Source organism: Pleurodeles waltl, chromosome 8 (assembly GCF_031143425.1).
Source record: "Pleurodeles waltl isolate 20211129_DDA chromosome 8, aPleWal1.hap1.20221129, whole genome shotgun sequence".
Lineage (NCBI taxonomy): Eukaryota > Metazoa > Chordata > Amphibia > Caudata > Salamandridae > Pleurodeles > Pleurodeles waltl.
In genome coordinates this window covers 109,370,325-109,386,875 of record NC_090447.1, presented here as the reverse complement: position 1 = coordinate 109,386,875, position 16,551 = coordinate 109,370,325, and positions in this window count along the sequence as shown.

Genomic DNA, 16,551 nt, shown 5'->3' with positions numbered 1-16,551 from the left:
TGGGTGCAGGTGCATGTTCTGGAGGTTGTCGCGAGGTGGATGGATGTTGGGTGTGTGGGTGCCCGCGTTTGTGTACTTTGGGAGGGGGCATCACAGACACACTGGGAGAGGACACTGGGGACGTGTAAATGGTAGTGGGGGTGGTGAGTGCAGGTGAGCGGGGTGTGGTGCTGGGTGTTCTGGTGCGAGTCCTAGTGGCTGTAGATGTAGTGCATGCAGGTGAGAGTGTAGACGACACTAGGAGGGAGGAGGGAGACGACGAGGAGGGGGACACAGTGGAGGCAGTGGATGTTGCTGTGTCTGTATGTGGGTGATGCTTGTGTGAGTGCCTGTGGGATGTGTGGTGCCTATGTTTGCCAGAGCCACTTTTGTGTGTTGAGGTGTGTGCATGCTGGTCTGATGGTGTGCTTGGGGTAGGCTGGGGTACAGGGGATTGGGTCTGGGTGGAGGAAGTTGGAGAGGGGAGGCGAGACACAGGGACAATGGCTGCCATCAGTGCTGAGGCCAGAGATTGCAGGGTTCGATGAAGGGCAGCCTGACCAGAATGAATGCCCTCCAGTAATGCATTACTGTGTTGCAACTCCCTTTCTACACCCTGGATGGCATTCACAATGGTAGACTGCCCAACAGTGAGTGACCTGAGGAGGTCAATGGCCTCCTCACTGAGGGCAGCAGGGGTGACTGGGTCAGGGCCTGAGGTGCCTGGGGCGAAGGTGATGCCCACCCTCCTGGGTGAGCAGGCACAGAGCGAAGGCTGAGGGGCTGCTGGGAGGGCGGTGCTGGTAGGGGGGTGGCGGCTGTACCTGTAGAAGTGGAGGGTACAGATGGTGCCGCCACCACAAGGGAGTTCCCATCGGAGGACGAGTCCATGTCGCTGTTTGCTGATCCGGTGACCGGCGTGAAGCTCCCCTCGCCCTCCGTCCCACTGGTGTATTCGAAGTCCGTGGTGTGGCCCTCCACGGCCATGTGGGATGCAGCTCCCTCGTGCTCCAGTGCCACTGTACCTCCGCCTGATGATGCTGATGCACAAAAGAACAGGGAGAGCCCAAAAAGGGGTGGGGAAATAGAAGAAAGACAGGTTGATTGCATGGCTTACCACTACCGTTGGCGGACAATACAGACACAGCAGCCCCCTGCACTACGCCGTGCTCTTGGCCTCTACAGATGCAGTTCCTGGGATATAGCCTACATGGCTATGAGTGTCATCTGTCCACATAGATGACACAGGGACATGTATACCTGTACTTGGCACTCTACAGAGGTGGGGTGGAGTGACACATGGCCTGCATTCTGGAGGGGCCTAGCCTATGGAACTCGCCCTGGTCTAGGGAAACGCACAGCCCTCCTCCCCCACCCAGACCCCTCCACTGCGCGCAAAGTCATCAGAATGTGAATGTACTCACCCCCTTGTGTCTGCTGTGATGCCCTCAAGCGCCCATCCAACTCAGGGTAGGCCACCGCCAGGATCCAGAACATCAGGGGGGTCATGGTGCGACGGGCACCCCTCCCACGTTGGGAGGCCATCCCCAGCTGAGCCTCCGCCATCTTCTTGCTCCAGCGGCAAATGTCCTCCCATCTTTTACGGCAGTGGGTGCTACATCTCTGGTGGACCCCCAGGGTCCGGACTTCCTTAGCGATGGCACGCCAAATATCCTTCTTCTGGTGGGCGCTGACTTACATGACATGTACGGGGAAGAAGAGAAGTCATTAGCAACAGCACCGTCAAAGTGAGTGGCCCACATCCCTGCCCTTGCCATGTGGAGCATGCATTCACACTCCTTCATGCTCGCATAACTCTGCCCCCTTCCTACTTACATCCAGCGCTCTCCACCCAGGTATAGCCCATACAACTTGCACCCTATATACTCACCTGTTGGTCTGGAGGACCGTAGGGTAGCGTGTACTGGGGGAGGACCCCGTCCACGAGCTTCTCCAACTCCTCTGCAGTGAAGGCAGGGGCCCTTTCCCTAGACGCAGGTGCCATTGTCTCTTCCAGACCGAGGTCACAGCAGCACTTGCAGTGTAGGTCCTCTCCTGTCGAAGATCAGGTATCGAGTGATTGAACAGATAGAAAATGGCGGTCACGTCCGCAGCGGTGACGTCCGCGGCGGTGCGTATCATCACCGCAGGCGCACTGCGTCATTGGCTCCTGGGACCCATAGGGTCCAATGTTAACCAATGCAGCATTGTGCAGCGGTCTTCGACCGCCTACCGCGACAGTGTACAACGCCAGCGCAGTTACCTCACATCCAATTGTCCCAGTTTAGAGGTCAGGCAGCCGCCATTTCAGGGGTCCACATGGCTTCAATTACAACTGCGTCACACATACCTAGGCCTGGACTCAACACACTTACAGACAACTTTTTGGAATATGTTTTGTGTACTGTGTAGCTGTGGTTACATACCTCTGAGTTGCTTGACTCTGTGGTCGCTGTTGTCCTTCCTAGGCACCGTCAGCTGGGACATGTGAGGAGATGGCGGAATCTTCCGGTGTACCGACCGCTGGTGGACCTGTTGACAATGGAGGAGTGACATTTAATCATCACCTACAGGTTTGACCGTGCCACAATCCAGGAACTGTGTACCCAGTTGGAGCCAGATCTGATATCACCAATCCACCATCCCACAGGAATCCCCCCTGAAGTGCAGCTGCTGTCAGTACTCCATTTCCTTGCAAGTGGGTAATTTCAAACAACAGTGGCCATGGCATCAGGGATGTCCCAGCCTATGTTTTCCAACGTGTTGTCCAGAGTGTATTCTGCCCTGCTGAAACACGTGAGGAGCTACATCATTTTCCCTCAGGTGGAGGATTTGGCTACAGTTAAAGGTGACTTCTATGCCCTGGGACATATCCCTAACATCATAGGTGTCACTGATGGGACCCATGTGGCTTTGGTCCCCCCCCACAGGAGTGAACAGGTGTACAGGAACCGGAAGAGTTATCATTCCATGAATGTACAGATGGTATGTTTGGCAGACCAGTACATCTCCCAGGTAAATGCTATGTTCCCTGGCTCAGTGCATGACGCCTACATCCTGTGGAATAGCAGCATCCCTTATGTGATAGGTCAACTCCAGAGGCACCGTGTGTGGCTATTAGGGGACTCTGGTTACCCCAACCTGTCATGGCAATTGACCCCAGTGAGGAATCCCAGGACCAGGGCAGAGGAACGCTACAATGAGGCCCATGGGTGGACTAGGAGGGTGATCAAACACACCTTCGGCCTCTTGAAGACCAGGTTCAGGTGCCTCCATATGACAGGTGGTTCCCTATTCTACTCACCAAAGAAGGTGTGCCAGATCATCATCGCCTGCTCTATGCTTCACAATCTTGCTTTGCGACGCCAGGTGCCTTTTCTGCAGGAGGATGGTCCAGATGACGGTGTTGTGCCAGCTGTGGAGCCTGTGGACAGTGATGAGGAGGAAGCAGAGAAAGAAGACATTGATAACAGGGAACTCTGTCATGCAGCAATATTTCCAGTGACACACAGGTGAGAACAATTGTTTTACTATTACATTTACTTTCACACTTCTACCTCTATCTTGTATGTCAATTTGAAGCAGTATATGCTAACTGAATGGTACATTTCCATTACGGTTTCACAGGTGTGGTTACCAACGTGTGTCATCTGCTTGCATCCTTCATGGGCTTGTGATGTGTGACATAGGTATGTTGACATTACATTTTCGAACAGATTTTGTCATTGTCATAGATAATACACATTTTCATAATCACAGACTGACTCCAGATTGTTTTGTGGTTTAGGGGTGTTTATTGAAGTGCTAATTATTGGAGGGGTGGCAAAAAGGTGATGGGTGATGGTGGAGGAATGTCCATGGCAGAGTCCAGTCTATTAGTCTCACAGGTGCACTGCCCATATGGGCATAGGAAGTGGAGCTGGAACAGTTCCAATCTGGACTGGGTAACAAAGTGGGACAGTGGGATGACAATCAGGGTGGTCTTATTTCCTGGCGGAGGTCTTGCCATCTTGCTCTGTCCTGTTCCTGGATCTCAGGGACCGCTTGCGGGGTGGTTCTCCGTCAGCAGGGGGTGGGGTGCTGGTGTGCTGGTCCTGTGGCGGGGAGTCCTGTCCACTAGCGCCGGCGGAGGTGGTGGGCAGTTCATCGTCCAGGCTAATGTCAGTGGCCCCTTGGAGTGCCACGGTGTCCCTCATGGCCTTCTGTATGTCCTTCAGCACCCCTACGATGGTGCCCAGGGCCGGAGCTGATGGTTCTGAGCTCCTCCCTGAACCCCAAATGCAGTTCGTCCTGCATGCGCTGGGTCTCCTGAAACTTGGCCAGGACCGTCGCCATCGTCTCCTGAGAGTGGTAGTATGCTCCCATGATGGTGGAGAGGGCCTCGTGGAGAGTGAGTTCCCTAGGCCTGTCCGCCCCCTGTCGCACAGCAGCCCTCCCAGTTCCCCTGTGTTCCTGTGCCTCCGTCCCCTGGACCGTGTGCCCACTGCCACTGCCCCCAGGTCCCTGTTGTTGTTGGGGTGGTGGGTTATCCTGGGTTCCCTGTAGTGGCGGACACACAGCTGATTGACGTGTCCTGGGAACGGAGGTATGGGACCGCTGGGTGGGTGCTGTGCTGGTGTTACCAGAGGGTGGAAGGTCAGTGTTGGGCTGTGCCTGTGCGAGGGGGACCGACTGTCCAGAGGCCCACGATGGTCCGGGCTGGTCATCTTGTCTCAGTTGGCCAGAGCTGCTGTCATCACTGTGGGCCTCTTCTGTGGGTGGGGTAGAGATGTCTGGACCCTCCTGTCTGGTGACGTTAGGTAGTGGTCCTGCAGGGGTATAAAAGCCTGATTATTGCATGTGTGTGTGTCATGGTGTGCAATGGGTGGGTGTGCGTGTACCCCAGTGCTAGCATTCCTGTGTGGGGGCTTGTGTGATGATGGTTAAGGGGTGTTATGGATATGTGCAGTGGGCATGCTTTAGTGATGGGTGTCCATGCTTTGTCGTGTCATGCAGGGCTTGGTGTTGGGATGGGTGGTTTGTGTTAATAGTACATTAGTGAGGAGTTTGAGTGATAGGGGAGGGGGTGAGGGTGGGGGTGTGTGATAGCAAGCAGGTAGGGTGGGGGATACGATAGTTAAGATTTGACTTACCAGTGTCCATTCCTCCACCGACTCCTCCGAGGCCCTCTGGACGCATAATGGTCAAGAACTGCTCCTCCCATGTTGTTAGTTGTGGGGGAGGAGGTGGGGGTCCGCCGCCAGTCCGCTGAATTGCGATGTTGTGCCTGGAGACTATGGAACGCACCTTCCCCCGTAGGTCGTTCCACCTCTTCCTGATGTCCTCACGATTTCTTGGGTGCTGTCCCACTGCCTTGACCCTGTCAACGATTCTTCGCCATAGCTCCATCTTCCTAGCTATAGAGGTGTGTTGAACCTGTGAGCCAAATAGCTGTGGCTCTACCCGTACGATTTCCTCCACCATAACCCTGAGCTCCTCCTCCGAAAACCTGGGGTGTCTTTGGCGTGCCATAGGGTGGTATAGGTGATGTGTGGGGTGGTGTATGTGGTGATGAGTGTGGTGATGTGTAGTGGTGTGTGTTGTTTTGTGCGTGGATGTTGTGTGGGTGATGGTGTTGTGTGCCTCTGTGTGGTGGGGTTGTCTATTGCTGTGCTCTCTCTGTCGCCTTCATCTCTATTTTTTGGTCGTAGGGGTTTCTGGCTGATGTGGGTGTGTGTTTTATATTGTGTTGGGTGTGTGGGAGTGGTGTGTGTATGTGTATCAGTTGTGTGTATTTCGAATTGTCCAATGTGGGTTTTGGAGATGTGTGTGTATTTTGAGCGCGGCGGTGTGTACCACCAATGGAATACCGCAGTTGAAAGACCGCAGCGTGGATTCGTGGGTCGTAATAGCATGGGCGTGTTTCTGTTGGCATGATGGTGGAGGATTTGTTATCACCAGTTTATCACTGACCTTTGGTGTGGCGGAGTTGTGTGGGTGTCTGAATTTCGGCGGTTTACGAGATGTGGGTCATAATAGCTGTGGCGGAATTCCGCAGCTGCGGCGGTGTATTGGCGGTCTTCTGCACGGCGGTAAGCGGCTTTTACTGCCGATGTTGTAATGACCCCCATAATGTCTAATGCAGAAGAGATTGTGACGGAACTCAACGTCACCCCTTACCTGCATCTTAGGGTGTCAGAGTTAAGGTCTCTCTGCAAAACCAAAAAGATTAAAACTGGTTCAAACCCTACCAAAGTACAGCTCCAGGAGCTTTTGGCAGAACTTGCTAAGAACAACCCCTCTGAGGATAACCTCCCAGAGGGGGAAGCTAGTGGTGTGGAGAAATTCCCACCTCCAGTCCTAGTTAGGGAGGCCAGGGTCCCTCAACCCCGGACTCCACAAGTGATAGTCAGAGATGCTGCTTCTCTCACAGGAGAGTCCAGCACCTCTGGAATCATTGAGGATAGCCTCAATGAAGAGGACCTCCTGCTAGCCAGGATGGCCAACAAATTGGCTTTAGAGAGACAGCTCCTAGCCATAGAAAGGGAAAGACAAGAGATGGGTTTTGGTCCCATCAATGGTGGCAGCAACATAAATAGGGTCAGAGATTCTCCTGACATGTTGAAAATCCCTAAAGGGATTGTAACTAAATATGAAGATGGTGATGACATCACCAAATGGTTCACAGCTTTTGAGAGGGCTTGTGCAAACAGAAAAGTAAACAGATCTCACTGGGCTGCTCTCCTTTGGGAAATGTTCACTGGAAAGTGTAGGGATAGACTCCTCACACTCTCTGGAAAAGATGCAGAATCCTATGACCTCATGAAGGCTACCCTGATTGAGGGCTTTGGATTCTCAACTGAGGAGTATAGAATTAGGTTCAGGGGGGCTCAAAAATCCTCGAGCCAGACCTGGGTTGATTTTGTTGACTAGTCAGTAAAAACACTGGATGGTTGGATTCAAGGCAGTGGTGTAAATGATTATGATGGGCTGTACAATTTATTTGTGAAAGAACACCTGTTAAGTAATTGTTTCAATGAGAAACTGCATCAGCATCTGGTAGACCTAGGACCAATTTCTCCCCAAGAATTGGGAAAGAAGGCAGACCATTGGGTCAAGACTAGGGTGACCAAGACTTCCAAAGGGGGTAACCAAAAGAAAGGGGTCACAAAGCCTCCCCAGGGGAAGAGTGTTGAGACATCCAAGGGAAAAAGTAAAGAGTCTTCTATAGGGCCCCAAAAACCTGCTCAGGAGGGAGGGTCCAGAGCCTCTCCACAATCCAATTTTGGGTACCAGGGTAAAAACTTTGATCCCAAAAAGGCCTGGTGTCGTAGCTGTAACCAGCCAGGACACCAAACTGAAGACAAAGCCTGTCCCAATAAAGGTTCCACTTCTAGCTCTACTCCAGCTAACACTGGAATGGCCAGTCTCCAAGTGGGATCAACAGTGTGCCCAGAGCAAATCAGGGTTCACAATGAAGCTACATTAGTCTCTGAAGGTGGGGTGGATTTAGTTACACTGGCTGCCTGGCCCCCTAACATGCAAAAATACAGACAGCAGCTCTTAATTAATGGGACAAGTGTAGAAGGCCTGAGGGATACAGGTGCCAGTGTCACCATGGTGACAGAGAAAATGGTTTCCCCTGGTCAATACCTGGCTGGACAACCGTATCCAGTCACCAACAATGACAATCAGACTAAAGTATATCCCATGGCTATGGTAACTTTAGAGTGGGGAGGGGTCAATGGCCTGAAACAGGTGGTGGTCTCCTAAAATATCCCTGTAGACTGTTTGCTTGGAAATGACCTGGAGTCCTCAGCATGGGCTGAGGTAGAACTCAAAACCCATGCAGCCATGCTGGGTATCCCTGAACTGGTGTGTGTCAAGACAAGGGCACAGTGCAAGGCTCAGGGTGAAAAAGTGGTGTTGGAGCCTGGAAAAAAGGGCCCAACCCTCCAAGAGAAAAGGAAAGAAGACTGGGGAACCAGCTTCACCACACCAAGAGAAATAGAACCTCTCTTCCCAGGAAGAAGTTCTGCCCTCTGAGGGAACTGAGCCCATGGAGTTAGAACCTTATCAGATTGAGCTCCTAGGCCCAGGGGGACCCTCAAGGGAACAGTTGTGTAAGGGGCAAGAAACCTGTCCCTCTCTTGAAGGCCTTAGGCAGCAAGCTGCTGAAGAGACCAAAGGAAAAATAACAGGAACACATAGAGTCTATTGGGAAGATGAACTCCTTTACACTGAGGCAAGAGATCCCAAACCTGGTGCCACTAGGAGAGGGGTAGTGCCTCAGGAGTTTAGGGAGTTCATTCTGACCTTAGCTCATGATATTCCTCTTGCTGGGCATTTGGGACAGACCAAGACGTGGGAGAGATTAGTCAACCACTTCTATTGGCCCAACATGTCCCAGAAGGTCAAGGAGTTTTGTGTCTCCTGTGCCACCTGTCAAGCCAGTGGTAAGACAGGTGGACACCCAAAGGCCCCCCTCATTCCACTTCCAGTGGTGGGGGTCCCCTTTGAAAAAGTGGGTGTGGACATAGTGGGTCCACTTGAGCCTCCCACAGCCTCAGGGAACCAATACATACTAGTAGTAGTGGATCATGCTACTAGATACCCTGAAGCAATTCCCCTTAGGTCGACTACTGCCCCTGCAGTAGCCAAAGCAATCATTGGCATTTTCACCAGAGTGGGATTTCCTAAGGAGGTGGTGTCTGACAGAGGTACCAACTTTATGTCAGCATACCCGAAACATATGTGGAATGAGTGTGGGGTGACTTACAAATTCACCACACCATACCATCCACAAACCAATGGATTTGTAGAAAGATTCAACAAGATATTGAAAGGCATGATCATGGGGCTCCCTGAAAAACTCAAAAGGAGATGGGATGTCCTCTTGCCATGTCTGCTTTTCGCCTACAGAGAGGTGCCTCAGAAGGGAGTAGGGTTTTCCCCCCTTGAACTTCTGTTTGGCCATCCTGTAAGGGGACCACTAGCTCTTGTGAAAGAAGGCTGGGAGGGACCTCTTCATGAGCCTAAACAAGATATAGTGGACTATGTACTAGGCCTACTTTCAAGGATGGCAGAGTACATGGAAAAGGCAAGCAAAAACCTTGAGGCCAGCCAACAACTCCAGAAGTTTTGGTATGACCAAAAGGCTGCTATGGTTGAGTTTCAACCAGGGCAGAAAGTCTGGGTTCTGGAGGCTGTGGCTCCCAGGGCACTTCAGGACAGATGGAGTGGTCCTTACCCAGTGCTAGAGAAGAAGAGTCAGGTCACCTACCTGGTGGACCTAGGCACTAGCAGGACCCCCAAAAGGGTGATCCGTGTGAACCGCCTCAAACTCTTCCATGACAGGGCAGATGTGAATCTGTTGATGGTAACAGATGAGGACCAGGAAGCTGAGAGTGAACCTCTCCCTGATCTCCTCTCCACAGACCCAAAAGATGGCTCAGTTGATGGAGTGATCTACTCAGACACCCTCTCTGGCCAACAGCAATCTGATTGTAGGAAGGTCCTGCAACAGTTTGCTGAGCTCTTTTCCCTAACCCCTGGTCAGACACACCTGTGTACCCATGATGTGGACACAGGAGACAGCATGCCTGTCAAAAACAAGTTTTTCAGACAGTCTGATCTAGTTAAGGAAAGCATCAAGGTGGAAGTCCACAAGATGCTGGAATTGGGAGTCATTGAGAACTCTGACAGCCCCTGGGCTAGCCCAGTGGTCTTAGTCCCCAAACCTCACACCAATGAGGGAAAGAGAGAGATTTGGTTTTGTGTGGACTACAGAGGACTTAATTCTGTCACCAAGACAGATGCCCATCCCATTCCAAGGGCAGATGAATTGATAGACAAACTAGGTGCTGCCAAATACTCAAGTACCTTTGACTTGACAGCAGGGTACTAGCAAATCAAAATGGCACCAGGAGCAAAAGAAAAGACAGCATTCTCCACACCTCACCTGATGGGCATTATCAGTTTACTGTTATGCCCTTTGGTTTAAAGAATGCCCCTGCCATCTTCCAAATGTTGGTGAATCAAGTCCTTGCTGGCTTGGAGTCCTTTAGTGCAGCTTATCTTGATGATATTGCTGTCTTTAGCTCCAGCTGGCAGGATCACCTGGTCCACCTGAAGAGGGTTTTGAAGGCTCTGCAAGCAGCGGGCCTCTCTATCAAGGCATCCAAATGCTAGATAGGGCAGGGAACTGTGGTTTACTTGGGACACCTTGTAGGTGGAGGCTAGGTTCAGCCACTCCAGCCTAAGATCCAGACTATTCTGAACTGGGCAGCTCCAAATCCCAGACTCAAGTCAGGGCATTCCTTGGCTTGACTGGGTACTACAGGAGGTTTGTGAAGGGATATGGATCTATAGTGACACCCCTCACAGAACTTACCTCCAAGAAAATGCCCAAGAAGGTAAACTGGACAGTAGAATGCCAACAGGCCTTTGACACCCTGAAACAAACAATGTGCACAGCACCAGTTCTCAAAGCTCCAGATTACTCCACGCAGTTCATTGTGCAGACTGATGCCTCTGAACATGGGATAGGGGCAGTTGTGTCCCTAACAAATGATGATGACCTTGACCAGCCTGTTGCTTTCATTAGCAGGAGGTTACTCCCCAGGGAGCAGCGTTGGAGTGCCATTGAGAGGGAGGCATTTGCTGTGGTTTGGTCCCTGAAGAAGCTGAGACCATACCTCTTTGGTACTCACTTTGTAGTTCAGACTGACCACAGACCTCTCAGATGGCTAATGCAAATAAAAGGTGAAAATCCAAAACTGTTGAGGTGGTCCATCTCCCAACAGGGAATGGACTTTAAGTGGAACACAGACCTGGGACTGCCCATGCCAATGCTGATGGCCTTTCCAGGTTCTTCCACTTAGAAAATGAAGACTCTCTTGGGAAAGGTTAGTCTCATCCTCTTTTGTTTGGGGGGGGGGGGTCGTGCAAGGAAATGCCTCCTTGGCATGGTTACCCCCTGACATTTTGCCTTTGCTGATGACAAGTTATGATTTGAAAGTGTGCTGAGGCTTGCTAATCAGGCCCCAGAACCAGTGTTCTTTCCCTAACCTGTACTTTTGTTTCCACAATTGGCACATCCTGGCATCCAGGTAAGTCCCTTGTAACTGGTAACTCTGGTACCAAGGGCCCTGATGCCAGGGAAGGTCTCTAAGGGCTGTAGCATGTCTTATGCCACCCTGGGGACCCCTCATTCAGCACAGACACACTGCTTGCCAGCTTGTGTGTGCTAGTGGGGATAAAAAGACTAAGTCGACATGGCACTCCCCTCAGGGCGCCATGCCAAACTCACACTGCCTATAGGTATAGATCAGTCACCCTTCTAGTAGGCCTTACAGCCCTAAGGCAGGGTGTGCTATACCATAGGTGAGGGCATAAGTGCATGAGCACTATGCCTCTACAGTGTCTAAGCAAAACCTTAGACATTGTAAGTGCAGGGTAGCCATAAGAGTATATGGTCTGGGAGTCTGTCATGCACGAACTCCACAGCACCATAATGGCTACACTGAAAACTGTGAAGTTTGGTATCAAACTTCTCAGCACAATAAATACACACTGATGCCAGTGTACATTTTATTGTAACCTACACCCCAGAGGGCACCTTAGAGGTGCCCCCTGAAACCTTAACCGACTACTAGTGTAGGCTGACTAGTTTTAGCAGCCTGCCACACACCAGACATGTTGCTGGCCACATCGGGTGAGTGCCTTTGTCACTCTGTGGCTAGTAACAAAGCCTGTACTGGGTGGAGGTGCTTCTCACCTCCCCCTGCAGGAACTGTAACACCTGGCGGTGAGCCTCAAAGGCTCACCCCCTTTGTTACAGCACCCCAGGGCACTCCAGCTAGTGGAGTTGCCCGCCACCTCCGGCCACGGCCCCACTTTTGGCGGCAAGGCCGGAGGAGATAATGAGAAAAACAAGGATGAGTCACTGGCCAGTCAGGACAGCCCCTAAGGTGTCCTGAGCTGACGTGACTCTGACTTTTAGAAATCCTCCATCTTGCAGAAGGAGGATTCCCCCAATAGGATTAGGGATGTGCCCCCCTCCCCTCAGGGAGGAGGCACAAAGAGGGTGTAGCCACCCTCAGGGCTAGTAGCCATTGGCTACTAACCCCACAGACCTAAACACACCCCTAAATTCAGTATTTAGGGGCTCCCCAGAACCTAGGAAACTAGATTCCTGCAACCTAAGATGAAGAAGGACTGCTGAGCTGAAAAACCTGCAGAGAAGACGGAGACACCAACTGCTTTGGCCCCAGCTCTACCGGCCTGTCTCCCTACTTCTAAAGAAACTGCTCCAGTGACGCGTTCCACAGAGTCCAGCGACCTCTGAAGCCTCAGAGGACTACCCTGCATCTAGAAGGACCAAGAACTCTTGAGGACAGAGGCTCTGCTTCACAAAGACTGCAACTTTGCAACAAAGAAGCAACTTTGAAACAACACACTTTTCCCGCCGGAAGCGTGAGACTTTGCACTCTGCACCCGACGCCCCCGGCTTGACTTGTGGAGAACAAACACTACAGGGAGGACTCCCCGGCAACTGCGAGCCCGTGAGTAGCCAGAGTTTACCCCCCAGATCCCCTACAGCGACGTCTGCAGAGGGAATCCCGAGGCACCCCCTGACCACGACTGCCTGCTTCAAAGACCCGACACCTGGTAAGGACACTGCATCCGCAGCCCCCAGGACCTGAAGGAACCGACCTCCAGCGCAGGAGCGACCCCCAGGTGGCCCAATCCCTTGCCCAGTTGGTGGCTACCCCGAGGAGCCCCGCCTTGCCTGCATCGCTGAAGAGACCCCTTGGTCTCCCATTGGATTACAAGCGAACCCGACGCCTGTTTGCACACTGCACCCGGCCGCCCCTGTGCTGCTGAGGGTGTACCTTTTGTGCTGACCTGTGCCCTACAAAACCCCCCCTGGTCTGCCCTCCGAAGACGCGGGTACTTACCTGCTGGCAGATTGGAACCAGGGCACCCCCTCCTCCATTGAAGCCTACGCGTTTTCGGCACCACTTTGGCTTCTGCACCTGACCGGCCCTGAGCTGCTGGTGTGGTAACTTTGGGGTTGCCCTGAACCCCCAATGGTGGGCTACTTTGGACCCATCTTTGAACCCTGTAGGTGGTTTACTTACCTGCAAAACTAACAAACACTTACCCCCCCTAGGAACTGTTGAAAATTGCACTATGTCTAGTTTTAAAAAAGATATATGCCATTTGTGTGAAAACTGCATATGCTATTTTGCTAATTCAAAGTTCCTAAAGTTCCTAAGTAAAGTACCTTTCACTTAAAGTATTGTTTGTAAATCTTGAATCTATGGTTCTTAAAATAAACTAAGAAAATATATTTTTCTATACAAAAACCTATTGGCCTGGAATTGTCATTGAGTGTGTGTGCCTCATTTATTGCCTGTGTGTGTACAACAAATGCTTAGCACTACCCTCTGATAAGCCTACTGCTCGACCACACTACCACAAAATGGAGCATTAGAATTATCTCTTTTTGTCACTATCTTACCTCTAAGGGGAACCCGTGGACTCTGTGCATGCTAATTCTTACTTTGAAATAGTACATACAGAGCCAACTTCCCACAGCATCCTAATTTAAATCAGCAATGCTAATTCCAATAGAATACTAGTTTCACCACCCCGCCATCAGAGTTGCTGGCTGGCTAACACAATTACCCCAAGACAGCCACAGAGGAGAAATAAACTAGAACAGTGGTTCCCAACCTGTGGTCCGGGGACCCCTGGGGGTCCGCGAAGCCTCCTCAGGGGGTCCGCGACTGCTTAGAAAATTCTGCAATATTATCAGATTCCATCCCTAGCTTTCAGTAATGACTCAGTGGGGGGGTCCCAGGATTCCAATATTTATTCAGGGGGGGTCCCCGGGTTCCAGTAATGATAAACTGGGGGTCCACAGACATCAAAAGGTTGGGAACCACTGAACTAGAATGGTCACTCAAAATCATAGTGTAATAAGAATGTTAAAGTGGACTGAATTATGGTCACAATTGTAATAAGGAGAGATTATTAAAACATGTACAATTATCATATAAACCTTTATCAGAAATAAACTTTTGCTCAAAACAGCCCCTAGAGGGCACCATAAAAATCAGTTGTAAGAAACATGGGGGGTCATTCTGACCCTGGCGGTAATTACCGCCATGGCGGAGGTCGGCGGTAGCACTGCCAACAGGCTGGCGGTGCACCGCTGGGCATTCTGACCGCGGCGGTTCAGCCGTGGCCAGAAACGGAAAGTCGGCGGTGTACCGCCGACTTTCCGCTGCCCTTGAGAATCCTCCATGGCGGCGGAGCGCGCTCCGCCGCCATGGGGATTCTGACACCCCCTACCGCCATCCAGTTCCTGGCGGTTCTCCCGCCGGGAACAGGATGGCGGTAGGGGGTGCCACGGGGCCCCTGGGGGCCCCTGCAGTGCCCATGCCAATGGCATGGGCACTGCAGGGGCCCCCGTAAGAGGGCCCCAAAAAGAATTTCAGTGTCTGCCTAGCAGACACTGAAATTCGCGACGGGTGCAACTGCACCCGTCGCACCTTCCCACACCGCCGGCTCAATTCTGAGCCGGCGTCCTCGTGGGAAGGGTGTTTCCCGCTGGGCTGGCGGGCGGACTTTCGGCGGTCGCCCGCCAGCCCAGTGGGAAAGCCAGAATGACCGCCGCGGTCTTTTGACCGCGGAGCGGTCTTTCGGCGGGAACCGCGTGGCGGGTGGCGACCGCCGTCCGCCGCGGTCAGAATCACCCCCATGGTCATGTAACCATATTGTTAGCCCCTAGAAGTTATAATCCCATGAAATAAAACAGGAGAAAGTAATTCAGTGGAACCGTGTACTTTGCCCCTACATAATGTTTTTTTTAGGGCTAGCAGACATACTGCAATAATATTACAAACAAGGCCCTTAAAACAAAACTTCTCTCAACTGGAAAGCAAATGTTGTAGCCATGAGAAAGCTTAAAAGACACTGAATGGTGGGAGGAGTTAATATTTTGGGGTCCCCAATAACCTAGTGTGGAGACCTAGAGATGATGTAGACAGAAATATCATTTTGCAGATTGTCTCATTGTTCTAGGACCACCACATGAGCAAAACTGTTTTGTAAAATTAATGTCCTGAAAAGCATTACGGGGTGAGTTTTCGTGCCACAAATATTATAGTATATTGACTGCAATGCTCAGAACAGCTCCTAGAGGACACCACAATAAAAATAGAATTTTGAAGAAACATGGTCTTGTAACCATACAGTCAGCCCTTAGAGAGCATGATGACATAAAAAAATAATGGGAGAAAGTAATGCAGTGCAACCATATAGTTAGCCCCTTAGCAAAGCATTATGGGACAAGTTTCCATGCCGCAAATATTTCAATATGTTGATATGACTGTAATGCTTAAAACAGCCCCACAATCACAATGAAAATACCATTTGTAACATGGTCTTGCTACTATATAGTTAGCCCCTGGAGTGCATAACCACACAAAAAAGGATGTGTCAATAAATAATGTATTATAACCATATATTTAGTGCCTAGAGAGCATAATGCATTACATATATTCAGAGATAACGGGCCTATAACAATGATATTTCAAACAAGCCCCTTAAGACACAAGCTATTCCCAGCTGTAAAAGAAAAGTTCCATCCATGAGAGAGTTTAAATAGACTCTGAATGGTGGTAGACGTTATTATTGTGGTGTATAATATAGACAGAAACAGAATGTTGTGAATGTTTTGGCAGCGGTCCCATTGTCCTAGGACCACAACAGGCTCAGTTATGAGCAAAAATGCTTTGTAAAAGTAATGCCCAGCAAAGCATTATGGGCCGAGTTTTCCGGAGTGCAGTGAATATTTTAGTATCGGTTCTCCTGCTGTGCCAGGAGAGCTGCTTTTACTTTGAGGATTTCTGTTTTAAATAAAGCATTCACCTATTTCAAGTTTTTAAGGGGAGAGCCACAAGACATGACTCTGATTAGGTAACTGTGAACAATGTGACGAGCTTCAATACAGATGATTGAGTTCACGCTATTGTGCCTTTTCGTGCTGTGAGCGCCAAGGCTACCATGCAGCAGGAAGGGGAGAGACAAAAGAAATAGTTTGGCCACACTGAAGTATATCCGCAATCATGCAATATTCCATGTAAAAGGAGCAGTCTTCAAGGCGGTTACATAAACAGCCTCAAGGCGGGACAAATGTAAATCATTTGCCAATGACATCAAGTGATTTTTGAAAGGCAAGCCCACAAACAAGTGAAAGTGATGGGCGTGAGATGGGGGTGGTTAAAAGCCCACAATACTTCCAACAAGTCAAAGCACTTGCGCACTCAACCTACAAAATAAAAAAAGAAAAATGACTTAACCATTTGACCAGAGTACCACGATAACACCTACTGGCTTTGTCACTGGTTGTATTTTCAAGTTTGCAATAATAGTAAGATTTTGGTGTATGGGGATGACTCACGTTTAGATTGGGTATTACCACATTTTGAAAGGTTTTTGGAAATGTTGAACATCGGTGCATCTGCCTTTTGGCCCTGTAAGCACTATATCAAAATTATACCAATACAATACATATGA